The sequence below is a fragment of the Tasmannia lanceolata genome, unplaced genomic scaffold (assembly GCF_043159265.1).
Source record: "Tasmannia lanceolata isolate RefF3 unplaced genomic scaffold, GAP_Taslan_0.1 ptg000023l, whole genome shotgun sequence".
Taxonomy (NCBI): Eukaryota; Viridiplantae; Streptophyta; class Magnoliopsida; order Canellales; family Winteraceae; genus Tasmannia; species Tasmannia lanceolata.
The window spans coordinates 5,331,414-5,348,905 of record NW_027518700.1 but is presented as its reverse complement, the minus strand read 5'-3'; the positions used below and the strand labels follow the sequence as shown (position 1 = coordinate 5,348,905).

The following is a 17,492-nucleotide window of genomic DNA, read 5'->3' as shown; positions in this document are numbered from 1 at the left end:
AGATTCGGTAGTATGATCGAGTTTTGAATCCGTATTCAGCATTAGATTAGGCATCCATGAATTTTAGGGTAGATTTCATTTCAGTATGGGAGTTTTGAAGTTGATTCGCGATCCTGAAGGTCTCTAGGGGGTTCCTTTGGCCTCTGGAAGATGAAAGTTCAAGTTTCCAAGCAAATGAAAAAATCTGCTATTTTTAGAATTTTTAGGGTTTCCCTCATTTTTGCCTATTTTGCACTGCAGGGGTATTTTGGTCATTCCCGATGTGTCTCGTTTGACCCCCGAGTTATATTTGAGAAATCTTGAGTGATTTTACAAATTTTGAAAAAGCTGCTATTTTTAGAAACTCATGGGGCTTCCACATTTTCATCATCGTATGGATATTTCAATCATTTCTCATATGTCCAAAACCATCTCGAGGGTACGGCTGATGGATTATGAGTAATTTCGTAAGTTTTGGGAAACCTGCTAAATTTAGATCTCTCAAGATTTTCTCTTAGTCTTGCACTTCGGGGGTATTTTAGACATTTCCAAACATCATATTTGGTCCCTAAGTTGTGTCTAAGAAATCTTGAGTCCGTTCATAAATTTTTGAAAATCTGCTATTTTTAGAATTTCTCAGGGTTTTTCCTAGTCTCGCCAAATTCTAGCACGTCGGGGTAATTTGGTCTTTTCCTGTGTATTTCTTTTGATCCCCGAAATATGTCTGAGAGATTATGAATGATTTCTTGAATTTTGAAAAACCTGCTAAATTTAGAATTTCTCAGGAGTTTCGCTTAATTTGGAAATTCTAAGTGTTGAGGGCATTTTGGGTATTTTCAGGGGATACCAAATGATTCTGTTTAATATTGCTCACCGAAAGGACCTAATTTTAAAAGTTTCTATTTCTGAAGTTTGACCACAAAAACTTTCCATTTTTAATTTTTTCCTTTAGGGGTGGACCAATTTGAGGGTATTTTGGTCGCATTTTGATGTCTAACAGTCAAGTAGGGGCATTTTGGTCCAAAAAGTTATTTCCCAAAAAAGATGGTCAGATCATGTGTGAGGGATGCACCATAAATGTCAAATGGGTTGGGTCCATATATAGAATGTTGAATTTAGAAAGATTTTATTAATTTTTTACGGAAAAACCCGAAACCCGTGTGAAATGGCCCATTGGGCTAAAGCCTGCAAAGATGGAGCTCATGTGGATTCACCCATATGGGTCAACCACCATGGTGGGCGGCCCACATGGTTGACCCACATGAGTTGAGCACCCAACCTTGATGATGTCACAATGGTGACATCATATTTGTTAAAAGAAAAATAAAAAGAATAAAAAATGAAAAGAAGGAAAGAAGGAAAAGAGGAATGATTGCTTAAAAATATTTTCTTCCAAAGAAGCAATGTGGAATGAGAATAACATGTCTTGATTGACAAGAAATTAAGATTGGAATCAAATCCAATTTGGAAATAAGAAAGAAAGAAAGCAAGAAGGAAAAATTGGAAACAAGCAAAAAAGGGAGCTCTCACATTTGAAATTACTATTTCTCTCTTAACCTAACTTTTTTTGTATAAAAATCAAAGCAAACAATCCAAAAAAAGGAGGAAAAAAATTCAAATTCGTCCATTTTCTCTCTCCTCCCAAGAAATTTTTTTTCTTTCTCTCTTGAAGTGTGTTCATATCTCTCAAGTGTTCTTCACAAAAGAAATTCTTGAATTCCTTTTTCTTCTTCAACAAATCACAGATCAAGGATCTTTGGGGTGTTTTTTGGGTCTTCTTCATCTTATATAAAAGGGTGCGACAAAGCGTATACCTCGGATCTACGCACCCTAGAGACAAGGAGCACAATCAACGGTAGGATCTTTATCTTTCTAATATCAAAAGTAGAAAATCATGTTAGGGTTTTACTTTTGGTAGATCAAATCAATGAATTTTTCCTTGAAATTTCAGTATGTTATAATATAGATTATAAGTTTTCAAAATTCAAAATTTCACCAAAAAATTAAACTTCCTCCATTTAATAATGATTTTCTTTCGTTTTTTATTCAATATGAATTTCAATCGGATTATCAAAGCAAGTGTTAGAAAATGTGGATTTCTTTAAAAAATGATATTTTTTGAGATTTCTATAAAATAAAATACTACTGGAAACTTAATTTCCAATCGTGGTTCGGCCGTTTTATTTTCATTCTATTTTTCAAAGAATAACCCCGAAAAGGGTTATTTCTTGATGAATGGAGCCAAAAGTATATTAAATAATGTTCAAATTTAGTGAAAGTTTGTTTCTAGTAGTTTTACAAGGTTTTTAGATCACCCAAATTTTTTTATATTTTTTGGAGTTTGTTTAATCGCATTATTAATTATTTTAAATTTCGGCTATTTTTAATAAATACTAAATCGTTTTAAAAACTGATGAAACTTTCCAGAATTAAAGCCTAATAATAAATGGAATTTTTCATTGAAAAATATTTCAAAACAAATATGGTTTTTACTGTTTTCTAATCGCTTCCCCGTTTTACGTGCCATAATTCTTTTTCCTATTAAATTAATATATTTTCAAAATTTTTCTTTACAAACCAGTAACTTTGGTTACTGGAATGTTAGAGAAATATTTTCAACTAATTTCGCAAAGATTTGATAAGGTTTTACAATTTATTTTAATAAACGGGTTTTAACGCCTAGGAAACAAATTGATCTCTTATATTTAAAAACCAATTTTATGGAGGAGATTTAAGTTTTAAGTTTTGAAATTTTGATAATAAATTCTATAATCTATTTTATATCTACTCGAATTTTTCATTTGATTTTAGGATACCATTATGTTTGCTTTTTAAGTAATTCTTTGGTTTTATCTGATTTTGTGTGAATTTAAATGGGCATCAAATCGTCATAAAAATTCATGAAAGTCATACAGTAGTCTAATCTCATGATTATCTTTATACTGTAAGAGTTTAAGTTGATATGAAATTGATATGCTATAGGTTACTGTGTTAATCTATAATCTTATTTGAATTTTGAAAAATCGGACATTGATATCTAATCTTAAAGATAATTCATGCAAATTTTTCAGTAAGCTTTAATCGTCTATATCTTTATTTTGTAAAAGTTTGGAGTAATTTAAAAGTGATATGATATAGGTTACTGTCTTAATCCATAATCTGATTTGGATTTTGAAAAATAAAAAATTAATAGCAACTTAATATAAAAATCCATGAAAGTTTTCGAGTAAGCTATATTCATTCCTATCTTGTTACTGTAGAAATTTTAATTTATTTCGAATTTGTTTGCAATGAGTTCATTTGTAAAATCATTCATGTGATCTGAAATTGATAAAATCTATTAAAAATTGAAATTAACCAAAATCATTATGAAAACTTCCATGGAACCTTAAATTTCTGTCACGTATTCATTCCTTAAGCCGTTGAAACAGAAATCTTAGGAGTCTTAGATTTCTCATGTAAAATGGCCCTGCTAGGATAATTTAGATGCCGAGATCGCATCCACAATCGTATCCCAATTGCAATTGATCCTTGACAATTTGAGTATTTAAATTATAGCATGTTATTGGCTCCGAGGTCTACTGTTGTAGACACCCCATTTTGACCAGACCCAGGTTCGCTGTGTTGGTGCGAAACCCCATCCAATTACCAAGCTAAGATCCCAAATTGCATTACAAGTTAGGATCGGGTCTCACCAGCGTCCCCGCCAAATTTCATCAAAATCCGAGCAGATTTGTCAAATAAGACAGGCGATGTAGGAGGCGTAGTGCAAATCCAAAGAGGGGTGAGTTATCTGCTGAAGAGGTTGTCCGAGTGAGAAGAGGGGCGAATTATCCTGTGATGGTCGCGCCCAGGCCAAATAAGACAAAAATGGCGGGCGCGACTCATCCAGATTCGCGCGCCTCATCAAATGGAGGTGCGAATATCAAATTTTTTTTATATATATAAAAAAGCAAAAATCAAAAGGGAGGAGGCACTGTTCATTTCTCGCAGAGAAATTCGAGAGAGAGAGTGAGAGAAAGAAAACCCAAATCCTCATTTCTTTTCTTCTTCTCGGATTCCAATCCACCTCCCTCTCCGGTAGATTCCATCTCCCCACCACCGATCAGATTCTTCTTCTATCTTCTTCTCCGGCCTACCTCCGGCCAACCCGAACCAAATCCGATCAAGAACCTTCTCCTCTTTGAAACCCAGATCTAACCCCCATTTGCAAAAGGAATTAGGATTTTTCTTGAGAAAGAAAAACCGAGAGAGATTGCAGAGAGGGAGGATTTTTCTTTTCCTCCGGCAACGGTGCCGGAGCTCCGATCACCTATTTCTGAGAACTCATCCACCTGTCGAGCTCCGATCTCCGATCTCCTTCGCATTTGTCTTTCTCCTTTGATATTCAAGAGATCTATCCATGAAACCTTAGATCTGGGCAGATTCGGAGAAGAAGTGTTGATCTTCTTCTCTGGCGGCTTGACCGGAGCTCAGACCATGTCACCGGAGTTTCGACCGTCTCACCGATTCTTATCTTCTCCGGCAAGATCCGTTATCTCTTTTGCTGGAAATCCTAAATCCATGTTTTCAAATCTCAGATCGAAGCCCTATTTCAACTTAAAACTCATTTTCTGCACTGTGAGCTTTAGATTGGTTGTTGAAACCTTAACTGCGAAGAAAAAGTAGAAGAGATTGTTGATCTCTATTTGACAAATTTGTTCGAGCACTCAGTTCTCTTCTCTGAAAGCTATTGCATGAAGAGCAGAAGAGGCATATTGGATCAGAGCATTTCCGAGGTTGAAATAGAAAGGTAAAAGAAGCATCAAGGGCGAAATGGAATTTGTATAGTCATGAAGAATTGTGGTTTCTATGTTCAGATAAGTAGCTTTTACCAGCTTGTTTTCTTGTTATTCATGCATATTTCCATATGGATTTAGACCTCTTATATTCAGAGCATCTGCAATGTATGTTTCAATTACAATTCAGCCCTGTTTCGGACACAGTCCAGTTCATCAATTCTGCCCTGTTTTGGTATGGGTTCAGCATATTTTCTGCACAATAGTTCGGCCCTTTGCACATTAATAGCACTGTATGTATCAGTGATGGCACCAAGTCAATCCTCTTCACATCAGTAGCATTGCATATAATGGCAAGTTCAATCATGAATCTGTCCATGTTTTTGGGACCTTTCACTGTTTTGGCTATGTAGGGTCAGTACTTCATAGGAGAAAATAAGGAGAAGTGGTTGGGATATTTCTGTTGTGGATGAATTTTGGTTTGAACTATAACCTTGCATAAATATATAATCCCTACCTCATATGAATAAATAATTTTGTCATATGATTCATGATATGGACAATGGTTTGTTCGGGGATTCTTTGTGGTGTTGTCTTTGGTGCATAATGTGTGAGAATGCTTGTAGCTGTGGTCTAATCAAGTAAGAATCTTGGGTTGTAGTTATAGCTCCCTATGTTTAAATTCCCTATCATGGCAATGCCCCCAGCTTGCTTATGAAAAATTAGGAGGAGGAGACCATGTCTTGAATCTAGGGTCAAATGACGTTAAGTTGATCATTTGAAGTGACTGTGCTGGTGCTTTTGCGTGAGAATATAGCATAAGGATGTTATGACATTCTGAATGGTTTATTTTTCTTTTGACTCCTTATGAAATTAGAAAGTAGTAATTAGAGTGTTGCTATTTGTTTTTATGATAGGGTCTAACCTGTAGTTCCCTTCCATTGCAAAAGGGCGATGAAGGCGACAGCCCAAGCCCATCTTTAGAGGACTCGCTCAATCCAAGTAGCGCTCCCCTCTTTTGTTTAGTAGGCCTACCAAATCTTTTGGATTTCTTTTAACCATTTTTTTTAAAAAAGAACCCTTCTCTGGGCAATGATAAGGTTACTTGGAGCCCGTCTTTGTGTTTTGTGGCTCACCGTTTTTTTGCATTTGAATCTGCACAAGTTGATGCCCCCTGTTATGCACCAAAATTTATAAAAATCAGAAATATCATTGCATGCATTTGTATAATTTGTTGAAAATTTAAGATTCTTCTTTTATGTTAAGTTTTGAGTTAGGTTCAGAAGCTGAATGGACTGTTCAGGTGAGACTATCTTGAAAGCTTATCATACTTATTTTATTTTAAATAAATTGTTTAACTGAAGAAGGAAATCAGATGATTTGCACTATTCGATGTCCTTGACACGAATATCGTCTGATTTCAAGGCGGTTTGTAGAAATATTATACGTGTAGGAAATCAGATGATTACTTTGGCATCATCTGATTTCATTGGAGTCCCCGTATTGGGGTTTGTGGTTGGCTTTGAAGTGTTTAATATCATTTTTTTATTTCATTAGGCTACCCAGCGGCTGGTCTGGGCTAATTAATTTTATTTTAAATAAATTGTTTAATTGAAGAAGGAAATCAGATGATTTGCACTATTCGATGTCCTTGACACGAATATCGTCTGATTTCAAGGCGGTTTGTAGAAATATTATACGTGTAGGAAATCAGATGATTACTTTGGCATCATCTGATTTCATTGGAGTCCCCGTATTGGGGTTTGTGGTTGGCTTTGAAGTGTTTGATATTGTTTTACTTCATTAGGCTACCTAGCGGCTGGTCTGGGCTAATTAATGTTGTTTATCATGCTATGATTGCTATTATTACAGGTTGTGTACTCTTTAGTTATAAGTCTTTCTTTGCTTAGTACTTGATTTGTTTATATAAGAATTGAATGGAAATTTGAGATTGCCTAGTAGCTATTTTCTGCTCTCTTGGTGGACTAACGCAGTCTTCTAGACTTCTTTAGATACTAGAACCTGTACTAGGAGGCATATTCTGTCTCATTAGGAAATCCTCCTTTGGAGGCAAGCCTCGTTTTTAGCTTAACCTCAGGGAGGTTGCTTTGATTTTGATAAATGGTATACCCATAGGAGGCATGCCTTGCCTCATTTAGAGAGCCTTTGAATAATTCGTTTGTGTGGTGATGTTATCGGGGGAGTCTTTGACTCATTTGATCTTTATTGATGTTATTAGGGAGTCATCTGTCTTGGCTTTGTAAGTAATTAGCCTTTAGAAGGCCTGCTTGGCCTCATTTGTAGAATCCTCTCTGAGGTTGCACCTCAATTTGTTCCTCTGTTAATTAGAGACCAATTTGGTCAATTAGTTGTCTTAGCCTTGCTTACCCCTTGCAAGGGCAATGATAGGGATACTTGGAACCCATCTTTATGTTTGTTTGGGAGACCCGCCCGGTCTCATTCTCTCGCTAGTTCTCCTCTTTGTGCGTCGTTTGGTTTTTGGGAGAACACCCTACTCGGCTTGGCTTCATACTCCTACCCTTATGGGGTACTGGGCGCACATTTGTTGTACCCTAGGCCTAAGTAGCTGTCCGGCCCGGCTGGGTGTTTTACCTCTGCCAAATGTGCAAATTCTTGTTCCTTTTCTTTTAGGGAGTTTATGACTCATTTATCCTTTAGTTGGTGTTAGTGGAGTCTTTGACTCATGTTCCTTTTCTTTTAGGGAGTCTCTGACTCATTTATCCTTTAGTTGGTGTTAGTGGAGTCTTTGACTCGTGTTTCATTTTCTTTTAGAGAGTCTTTGACTCATCTATCCTTTAGTTGGTATTAGTGGAGTCTTTGACTCATGTTTCTTTCTCTTTTAGAGAGTCTTTGACTCGTCTATTCTTTAGTTGGTGTTAGTGAAGTCTTTGACTCGTGTTTCCATTTCTTTTAGAGAGTCTTTGACTCATTTATCCTTTAGTTGGTGTTATTGGAGTCTTTGACTCGTGTTTCCATTTCTTTTAGAGAGTCCTTGACTCATTTATCCTTTTAGTAGGTATTGTTAGAGTCTTTGACTCATATTCCTTTTCTTTCAGATAGTCTTTGACTCACTCGTCCTTTAGATAGCAGTATTAGAGAGTCTTTGACTCATTTCCCCTTTTTTCTATAGTTGTTTTTAGGAGCTTCTCCTTAGTGTTGTCGTTATTCTTGTTTGTTGGAGACTTGCCCAGTCTCATTGGAGCTTTACCTTCTGGGTCTTAGATCCTTTTGTCATCTTTGATAGTTAGCTTGCCTGGTTTAGGGGTTTCCCCTGTTTGCCCTAGGGTTTTGCTTTGTGTGTTCCCTTAGGTCTTTGACCAAAAGAGTGAAATCAGAAATTAAAAATCTAAAAACATCAGAAACCTATAATCCAAAAGTATCGAAACATTTGAATTGTTTTAAAATGTTCTGAGTGTAGTTAGAGAGTTCGTTTCGAACTACGTTGGCTTGATCCTCTTCTGAGGTACGTAGCGCAGCTTGGGATCCACATCCCAAGTCCAGCCAAACATTTTGTAAATAATATTTTAAACTTTCTTCAAAAACCTTTAAAACCTTGTTTTTCAAAAGATCTCCCTCTAGAGTTAGGAGTTTCTCCTAGATAGAGAGTTTTAGAGTTAGGTGTTTCTTTTGATAGGTTGTTTGTTTGTTTGTTTGTTGTGTGCTTGTTTTAAAGTTAGGAGTCTGTCCTAGAGTTATAGGAGCGCCTCCGTCCGGTCAGTCGGCGATTTACATCGCCGAGTGATGACTAGAATAGGATACGCTAGTCCACCTTTGGGTTTCCTTAGGAAATACAGCCTAGTTACACATAGGTTGTAGGAACCACTTGCATTAGCTTAGGGCTAATCTGCATTTAGTTAGGGCATATAGGGTGTCCTAAAATCCACAATTCACTGGAATTTAAATAATCGTACAAGAAACTTTAATAACTAGTCCGGTCTTTTAGATCGAGTCTAGGATAGAGGGCTAGGTGTCTTAGGCATCATAGCTTAGAATAGGCGCGAAGAACTACGTTGCCTTGATTCTCGTGGAGGCGGGGATACGTAGGCTTCTTTGGATGAATATCAGACCATCCGAGGACTCGGGCTAATAATTTAGAGTCTTAGGATTTGTTGTGTTGTTATTATATGTTTCGATGTGTTTTCTTACTTTATCGTACTGATCTTATACCTTTAGCTATAGCTTGCATGTGTTTGCACATCAGAACTTAGACACCCATTAGGCTTGTCACCCATAACCTAGCTATGCTTAGGTGACACATCTTTCATTTTATTTTATATGTGTTTATTATTTTTATCCTCAGGAAATGCATGCTTAGGTAGACGACTCCTGAGGATTGTTCCCATTTCCCATGATTTTTACCCAAACTTCTTTGGAGTTAATAATAAATGGCATAAGAGACCAAGTGCTTGCACTCGGATGAATCGGGGGTGCTCTCAGACCTTCCCCATTCGTAACTAGGCACAAACCCATATATATATTTCTGATTATCCATTGCACAGAGGATTTGATTTTAGGGTTCCATGGCATATCCATGGATGGCGACTCTGAGTTTATTTCAGGTATGTCTTGGTTTCGAGCCTTGGCTCCGGATCGAGACATATCTCTTTCCTTTTTATATCGCCACTCGTGCTATGCTATGAGGGTGGCATCCGTTTTGAGAGTTCCTTGGCAGAGCTCTCCTTCATACGTGGATGATTCAGAGAGGGTGGTAGGGACTTGCGGTCCCTCCTCTACCTCGGATCGGGGTCCACAACTGTCCACGAAAATCCTGAGAAATATACTAGGCAATAAGGTGCTATAACTTAAGTATTAAATTGCGCAATGGAAGAGCGCACGATTCCCTTCCATGGATGCGATTCAAGGCTGAAGCTTGCGAACCATAGAGCCTTTGGTATTCCTTAGATGTTTAGGAACCGAAAATCCTTGAAATCTGAAAATCATTAACTTCAACAACTTGAATCAATTTACTTCATGTCTTTGGAACCGTTGGATTACGGCTTCCCATCATAAGAACCATTAGATCCCCATTTAGAAATCCTTACGTCATGTTGTGTCCTAGGTTTTAGGGAGTCCTAGAGTTAGGAGTCCAGCCTCATCACGGTCGTTTGCTATGTATAGCAACCGTGCCAATAGATCTAGTTACACTAGTCACCTCACTTTTCTCCTAGGACAAACCTAGTTACCTAGGATGTAGGTTAACCTGCATTAGTCTAAGGGACGTCTTGCACTTAGATAGGACCATATAGCATCTTAGATGAAGTCCTAGGATAATAAAAGCTTCAACTTGAATTAAATAACTTCTCTTAAAACTGTTGAAACAGTCAATCCAGTCTAGATCGGTGTCTTAGATGAGTTAGGCATAAGTAGCTTAGCTTAGGTGCACCGAACTACGTCGACTCTGATCCCAGTGAGGCTTGGGTACGTAGGCAGCTTGGATGCTTGATGGCATACCAATCACGAGTCGGCTCCACACATAAGTAGGGTTTTGTACATTAATCCTTAAATTAAAAATAATTAAATCACTTAGGACTTTTCATTAAATTAGAAGTTTAGGAAAACTTTCACTTAGATTGAATTCAAACAAATTAAGAAAATCAAGATACACATTTAGGAATTACATTGAAATTAGATCTTAGGATGCATGTCACATAGTTCGCACATTAATATAGAGTTAAATGAGCCATTTAAAAGAAATTTGAAAGAGTTAACTTTTAGAATTGAAGACCGATTATCGGGCAGGAATGATGCATGTGGTGGTTACTCCCCATACCTTCCATTCTCGTAACCAGGTAACGAGTCTAGATTTCTGGTCAATTATGGGTCATAGATCCCTCATCTAGGTGGCGACTCTGTCACTCTCTTTTGCGTGCAATTCGGATTGCCTTAGTGATCACAAGTTCACGGAAAAGATGAATTAAATCACACCTTGCTAGGTTCGGCGGCTTACCCCTGCCCTTATGGGTACTGGGTTGCACGTTTGTTTGCACCCTATGGCTTGGTTGCTGCTTGCTTGGTTGGGTAATTAAAATCAATAATAAAAAGCACACGCCATTCGCGTGGGTACGAAGACCAAGAGAGAGCGTGGCGGCTCGTGCCCCACCCCTCTCGTGGGATCGGGTCCCACATAACTCTAATCCTCAATGAAATCTGCTACAGACGAATTTCTACCTTCTTCTCAGAATTGGTGAACTCTCCCTTGCAATTTTCAAAGCAATTGAACCAAATAGCAGAGAGCCACCGGATTTGTGATAGCTTTGACCGGAAAAGATCAAATCTGACCTAATAAAGGCCAGATTCAAGGCTTTCGTAGTTGGATTCAAAGGCTAAAAACCCAAATTAGGGTTTCAAGGCTAGGGAAAATGGATCTAGGTTTTCTAATGATGGCAAAACCAATAGATGAAGAATAAGATGAGGAATCTGAGGTTTCTAAGCCTAAACATGACAGATCAAGGGGTTGAGGTAAGGAAAATGAGATTTGATGATAATAAAAAAAAAATTTAAAAATAAATAAAGAAAACAATAACAATCACTAGCTAAAGAAGAAATACAGTAATCCAAAGTAAATCTGGTCGGAAAAATGATCGGAATCCGTTGGATTTTGATCGGAGAAGAAGGTCTATGGATCGGAAAGAAAGGCTGAGAGCTCGGATCGAGTAATGGAGGAGATGGCTAGGGTGAACGAAAATGGGATCTGCAATGGTTAGAGGTTGGGGAAGAAATATAGAGGGTTAGAGGTTCTTAGATCTAGAATCAAGTTTTAAGAAACTTGGATCTATGGCTTAAAGCTAGCTAAGAAGAAGAATAAGATAGATTAAGGAAGAAAATGAGGCCGGCCGGAGCTTTTACTGGTGCTAGGCCGGAGAAAATCAATGGAATGTGTTAGGGTTTGAAAAAAAATCCTCTCGTTCTCTCTCTCTCTCTCTGTTTTAGATCAGAATGAACAGTGCCCTCATTTCCTTTTGATTTTTTTTATATCAAAATAAAAGTACTGATATCCGCACCCCACTTGATGAGGCGCGGGGGAAATTGATGAGGCGCGCCCGCTAGATTTGTCTTATTCGGCTTTGGCGCGCCTATCACAGGATAACTCACCCCCTTCTCAACCGGATATCTTCCTTTGCGGATAATTCACCCCCTTCTACATCCCTTGATACTATACCACAGCGCTCGTCCTATTTGACAAACCCTCAGGGATTTAAACGGAATTTTGCAGGGACCCTGGTGGGACCCTAACCTATCTTAGGGTAGAATCCAGGGTTCTAACTTGCTGATTGGATGGGGCTTCGCATAAACACCGCGAACTTGGGTCCGGTCAAAATGGGGTGTCTACAGGTTGGGTCGGGTTGGCCTCAACCCAACCCAACCCAACCCGACCCGAGTTGCACCCCTACTCCGATCCATAGGGTTTTCCATAATATGCAGTTCCTTTATAAATCCTGGGACTATGATCATCCTATGGAAATCACTTTTTCGGCACAACCTATTTACCTTGTGGCTTATCAAATGGATGATTTAGATCATCTTATTGTGAAATACTTTTTGAGAAAATACTGGACTATACGGGCTTACATCACATAAAAAATCCTAGTTCAAGAACCACCCAGAGATTTTATATGGTGTAAGCCCTTATAGTCCCTTATTTTTTCAAAAACTACTGTACCGACCACATCACAGGATGATCCAAACCGTCCATGTGATGGAACAAAATGTAAATAGCTTGTGGCCCCAAAAATTATTTCCACAGGATGATCCTAGCCCTCCAATCTACAGAGGTTTCCGTAATACCGGTTCCTCTATAAATCGAAGGGTTGGGATCATCCTATAGAAATAATTTTTTTGGGCACAACCTATAGTGTCACATCACATGGACGGTTTGGATCATCCTATAGAGTGGTCCGTACAGTATATTAAGGGCTTGCTTGGTGGCAGTTTCGTTATTTACGAAAGAATAGCAGATATTTTGGGAAATGAATCTGACTCCAGGTAGCTGAATATGGCTTAAATAGGAATCTGATTACCTTTCCACTCGCAAGATCTCTTTATTTTCTTACTGAAAGTAAAGAGACAATGGCTTGGGAAGGGTAAAAATTAGGGTTTCATTACAAGAACGATGGCTCTAATGGCATTGTATTCAATACAATACATTGAGATGTACGTATTTTAAGACTAACGGCATCAAGATCCTTGAAATTTCTAATATCCCGGACGAGAAAAGCAAAGGATTTTCTGTTCGATTTTCGCACGAAAAAAGAGGTGTAAATGTGTAAATGCTTCAAATTTCTTTTCTTTTGAGGCGAAAACCTAGAAGCTAGGGTTTTGATGATGAGGATCATCGTCCGATCTTCAGTACTCGAACAGCATCAGATCACAAGGTTTGAATCATTTTCATCATCTAATATCTGTTTCATGGATTCTCCGTTTCCGTACAAATCCTTTTGATACATGCATTTGCATTTTCTCTAATCAGATCTGATTTTTTTTTTTCAAGCTGTAGGGTTTATGTTTGTATGCTTTTCATCATCCATATCTGTTTTTGATGGATTCTCAGTTTCTGTATTTTTTTTTTGAAGATCTAGGGTTTATGTTTGTGAGCGAGAGAGCGATAGAGAAATCGTTGACAGAACGCCACTCTCTGGTAAGATTTGAAAGCTGTATTTGATTTTTAAGCGAAAATTAGATGTAATTTTTCCTTTTTTTCCTCTGATTCTTTCGTTTTTTCTCAGATCAGAGATTGAGAAATCCTGAAAAATCCATCTCGTCTGCTAAAAGTGTCGTTTTTATTTGCTTCAGGTATTATGCTCTCCCTCTCTTTCTTTTTCCGTTTGATTTTTTTGATTTTCTTAGGGTGATGATTTTTTTTCACCCCCTGTAGGATTATGCGCCATCCTTGTAACTTGAATTGTCGGCAGACTTTAATGCTTTTTGATGTCAAAATCACGTTAAACAAGGGGGGCGTATAAATCCTACAGGGAGGTGAAAAAATCATCTCCTTTTTCTTATTCTTCTTCTTGTCTTTCGTCTTTCGTCTTTTCGGTGATAGTAGGAAAAAAGGTTAGGACAGATAGAGATGTAATAGAAAGTTTGTCTTTCGTGAAAGCTTGTCTTAATAAGGTCGGGACAGATTGATATCAGCACAACCATGTTTTAATAATTGCACAAACTCAGCTTGTCTTTTATTTTTTTGTGATTTGCTTGTGACAGCGTTTCGGGAACTGTGATAACCTTTGAGTCTTTGACAGCTCTTTAAATAATAAAAGACAAGATGAGTTAGTGCAATTATTAAAACATGGTCCCAGTGATTGTCTTGCCGAGAAAATACCCCCGAAAAACGACCAAAATACACCTAATCTTTCAATGAGCTTGGATTACTCCCCACATTCCTCGAGGGCAGTGTCGGTATTTTGGTTGTAAAAAGCAAAACACATTTTTTTATGGGCGATAATTTTTTTACCCCCTTGTAGGATTATGCACCCCACAGTTCAAGTGAAAATGGGGTGCATAATCCAACAGGGGGGGCCCGAAAAAACATCGTTTTTTAATTATTATTAAAGTTTGCGGGGTCCACTGCACTCCAGATATAGGGGAAGTGATTATTTTAATCTTTTTTTCACCTGGGACAGCCCCTTTCCAGTGTATTTATGGCTACTCTTTTTTCACTAGACGGGGTGTCCCAAATAAAAAAGGAGGATTATATCATTTCCCCTGTTTTAGTTCTTCAGATGGTGGGCTCCAGCTAATGTAATGTGGACCCCACATCTTCTACAAATATATGGTCGGAGATGATATTTTCACCCCCTTGCATTACATGCGCGCCCGCTGTTAACTTGATTTGTTGTAAAAAGTAGGCAACTTTATGTCAAATCACGTTTTCAGGGGAGTGTGCAAGTAATGCAGGGGGGTGAAAATATCATCACCCAATAAATGGACGTGCTACGGACTACGGTACAACTTTATTACGAGTCAATCTCCATCTGTATCAGTTACATTGGCTGGGTCCCACCATGGGGGGCCAAAGATCCAAAAATCTCATCAATAGGACGATCCTGACCGTCTGTTTTATTAACCTGGCAAAATTCAAATGACCGGATAAGATGGCTAAACTAGATGCCACGTGTAAAGTAGAGATTGAGACGGACGTGGTCTATCAAACATTGGTAGTACCTTGGGGAGTTGTGCCTCGAAAATCGGGTACACTTGGTCATAATTAGTTTGAAGCCTGGTGTACCATTTTAAAATGGGAGGGATATGATATTACTGTATTACCCCTGTGATTTTCACCGAGGCCACGTGAATCGTACGTTCCCACAAGCCCATATATGGAAGGTCATTTTTTTATTTTTTCTTTCACATGATCTCTGAGAAATGGATACGGAAAATCCGGGGAAAATGTGGGCTACTTTATATAAGAAATTAAGAAAAGAAAAGGGAAATGTTATTAGCACTATTGTATTTTGATGAGGGCACTCCTCACTTTATTAAAAGTACGGTATGGCCAGTAACATAGGATGATCCAAACCGTCCGTTAGATGGGCCACAGCCTACATAGGTTGTGTCCCAAAAATCATTTACATAAGTTGATCTTAACCCTCCGATCTGAATGTTAGATCGGATGGTTAGGATTAACCTATTGAAATTATTTTTGGGGCACAACGTATTTAGATTATGGCCCATCTAATGGACGGTTTGGATCATCCTATGGTGCGGGCCATACCGTACTTTTAATAAAGCGAGGAGTGCCCTCATAAAAATACAGTGGTGCTGATAACATTTCCCAAAGAAAATGCTACCCTTTTTTCTTCTTCCACTCGTGAAGAAGAAAAGTGTAATTCTGTAATTTTACACATTCCCACTCGTGAAGAAGAAAAGGGTAATTTTGTAATTTTACACCTTCACCAGCGAAGGAGGAGCGCAGTGTGACACTTGCTTCGACAAATCTAGCCTTTATTATGGGTCTTCTTGTGAGGGAAAGTTATATATTCGGCCCCTTTTTTTTTTAACCTCAGACAGCCTCTTCTAGTGTATTTATAACTGCTCTTTTACACTATAGGGGCTGTCTCAAGTAAAGAAAATGGGCTAATATATCATTTCCCTAACCGTACAACATTACTTTCATTGGTAAATACACAGAGTGAGAAAGACGTGTTTTCGCCTTCAGATTTTACGGATCTCAAATCCTCAACAACATGAGACAAAAACTAATCAAAAGCTGAAAATGAAGACACCCACTTTTCTTTTCTTGTTTCCCAGTAAAATGAGTATAAATTTTCATTGGCTAATTTACCTAATTACCCCTCTACAATTTCTGACTTGACATTGACACATTGTCGTTAGCAGGTTGAGGAGAGAGGGGTAAGGGAGGGAGGGAGCGGAGGAAATATGACTCTGAAAATGATAATAGCTTGGTTTTGTACATGGGTTACTATTAGAGAAGAGTCAGTCAAGAACATGGTTTTCTTGAATAACTTTAGTGAAAAGTGGGTAGGTGGTAGAACTCCCAAATGCCATCTTCTTCATTTGGTGTTACAGTGGTGTTAGTGATATGGAATGTGGTGATATTGGCTGGATATGGCTCAAATCTATTTGTATTTTAGAGATATGCAATTGTTGTGTTGGTCGTTCCTAAACTTGTTTGTTTGTCTTTACACTTTTTAATATTGTTTCAATGGAGGATTTAGCTTTGTTTTTGGTGAGGCGTTGGAAATTTCATTTGCCTCTTCCTTCACGTGTTCCATATTTTTGTTTATTTTACGTTATTTAGATCTCTCGAGCAACACACCCAACCTCTAAAAAATAGAAAAAAGAGGGAGAAAAGAGTTCAATTACAGCAGGCCGAAGTGGTATTAAAGTAGGAGAGATGAAAGATGGATGCATGCATGGTATGTGTGAGACGCATGTCACATTGAATGGTGATGGTGATGGTGATGGTGATGTGACCACCATAGCCATCTACCTATCAAAATTAAGAGTTTAATATTCTTTTTCCGGGAAAAAAATGAAATCTTTTATCTTCTATAGTTTAACGACAGGGGAAAAAACTAGAAATTGAGAACGACTAGAGAAAGTCACTTATCATTGTAAAATGCAACTTCTGAGGTCCTACAAGGGTAACAAGGGGCATGAGGGGGTATGTATGTGAGATCAATACCGGTGATATTGTAGTCTTATAGGACACCATGAGGCAAACCAAATGGTTTTGGTCGCATCTCACACTGTTAGAATATGTGGGATCCAACGGTTGGATTGGGTTAAGATCTCACCGTTGGATCATCTTGGAGGTAGATTGGGTAAGTTGGCTAAATGAGGAGACTAGATAAATTAGGCAAGTGGCTAAGAAGAGGCAAGGAAGAAAGATTAGGAAAGTAGATTAAATTAGGTAGATTTGATTAGGATTCCTTCCATTCCATAATTATCTTGATTTCCCTTCTGTGCTTATCATGTAAGTGCTTTATATAAGCACCCTTTGATTACTGTAATTGCATCCAAGAATTAGTGAAATTTCTAAAATTCATCACACATGCATAGGATAAAGTCCTGCTTGGGCTGCACAAAAATAATTTCTTGTGGAAATTTTTTTCATCTCCACCATTTAGATGGAAATCATATAGTTATTGCTTATTTGGAGTGATGTCGGTCTAAATTGAAGGTCCCTCTGTATAAAAATTTGAATTGATGTGCTCCAGGTTACTTTTTTTTTCATTTGTAATCAACTCGAAT

At 37.9% G+C, this 17,492-nt stretch overlaps 1 long non-coding RNA gene across 3 annotated transcripts; it reads left to right on the top strand.

Annotated features, from left to right (window-relative positions):
• The first annotated feature begins 12,799 nt into the window (after positions 1-12,799).
• On the top strand, positions 12,800-16,462 carry LOC143856364 (uncharacterized). 3 transcript variants are annotated; one of them, XR_013238175.1, is made up of 4 exons: positions 12,800-13,150; positions 13,349-13,413; positions 13,502-13,568; positions 16,113-16,462. It is a non-coding gene; the product is annotated as an uncharacterized LOC143856364 (long non-coding RNA). The 3 variants fall into 3 exon arrangements; XR_013238176.1 differs by having other exon boundaries at positions 16,110-16,462; XR_013238174.1 differs by lacking the exon at positions 16,113-16,462 and adding an exon at positions 13,651-16,101.
• Positions 16,463-17,492: the final 1,030 nt, after the last annotated feature.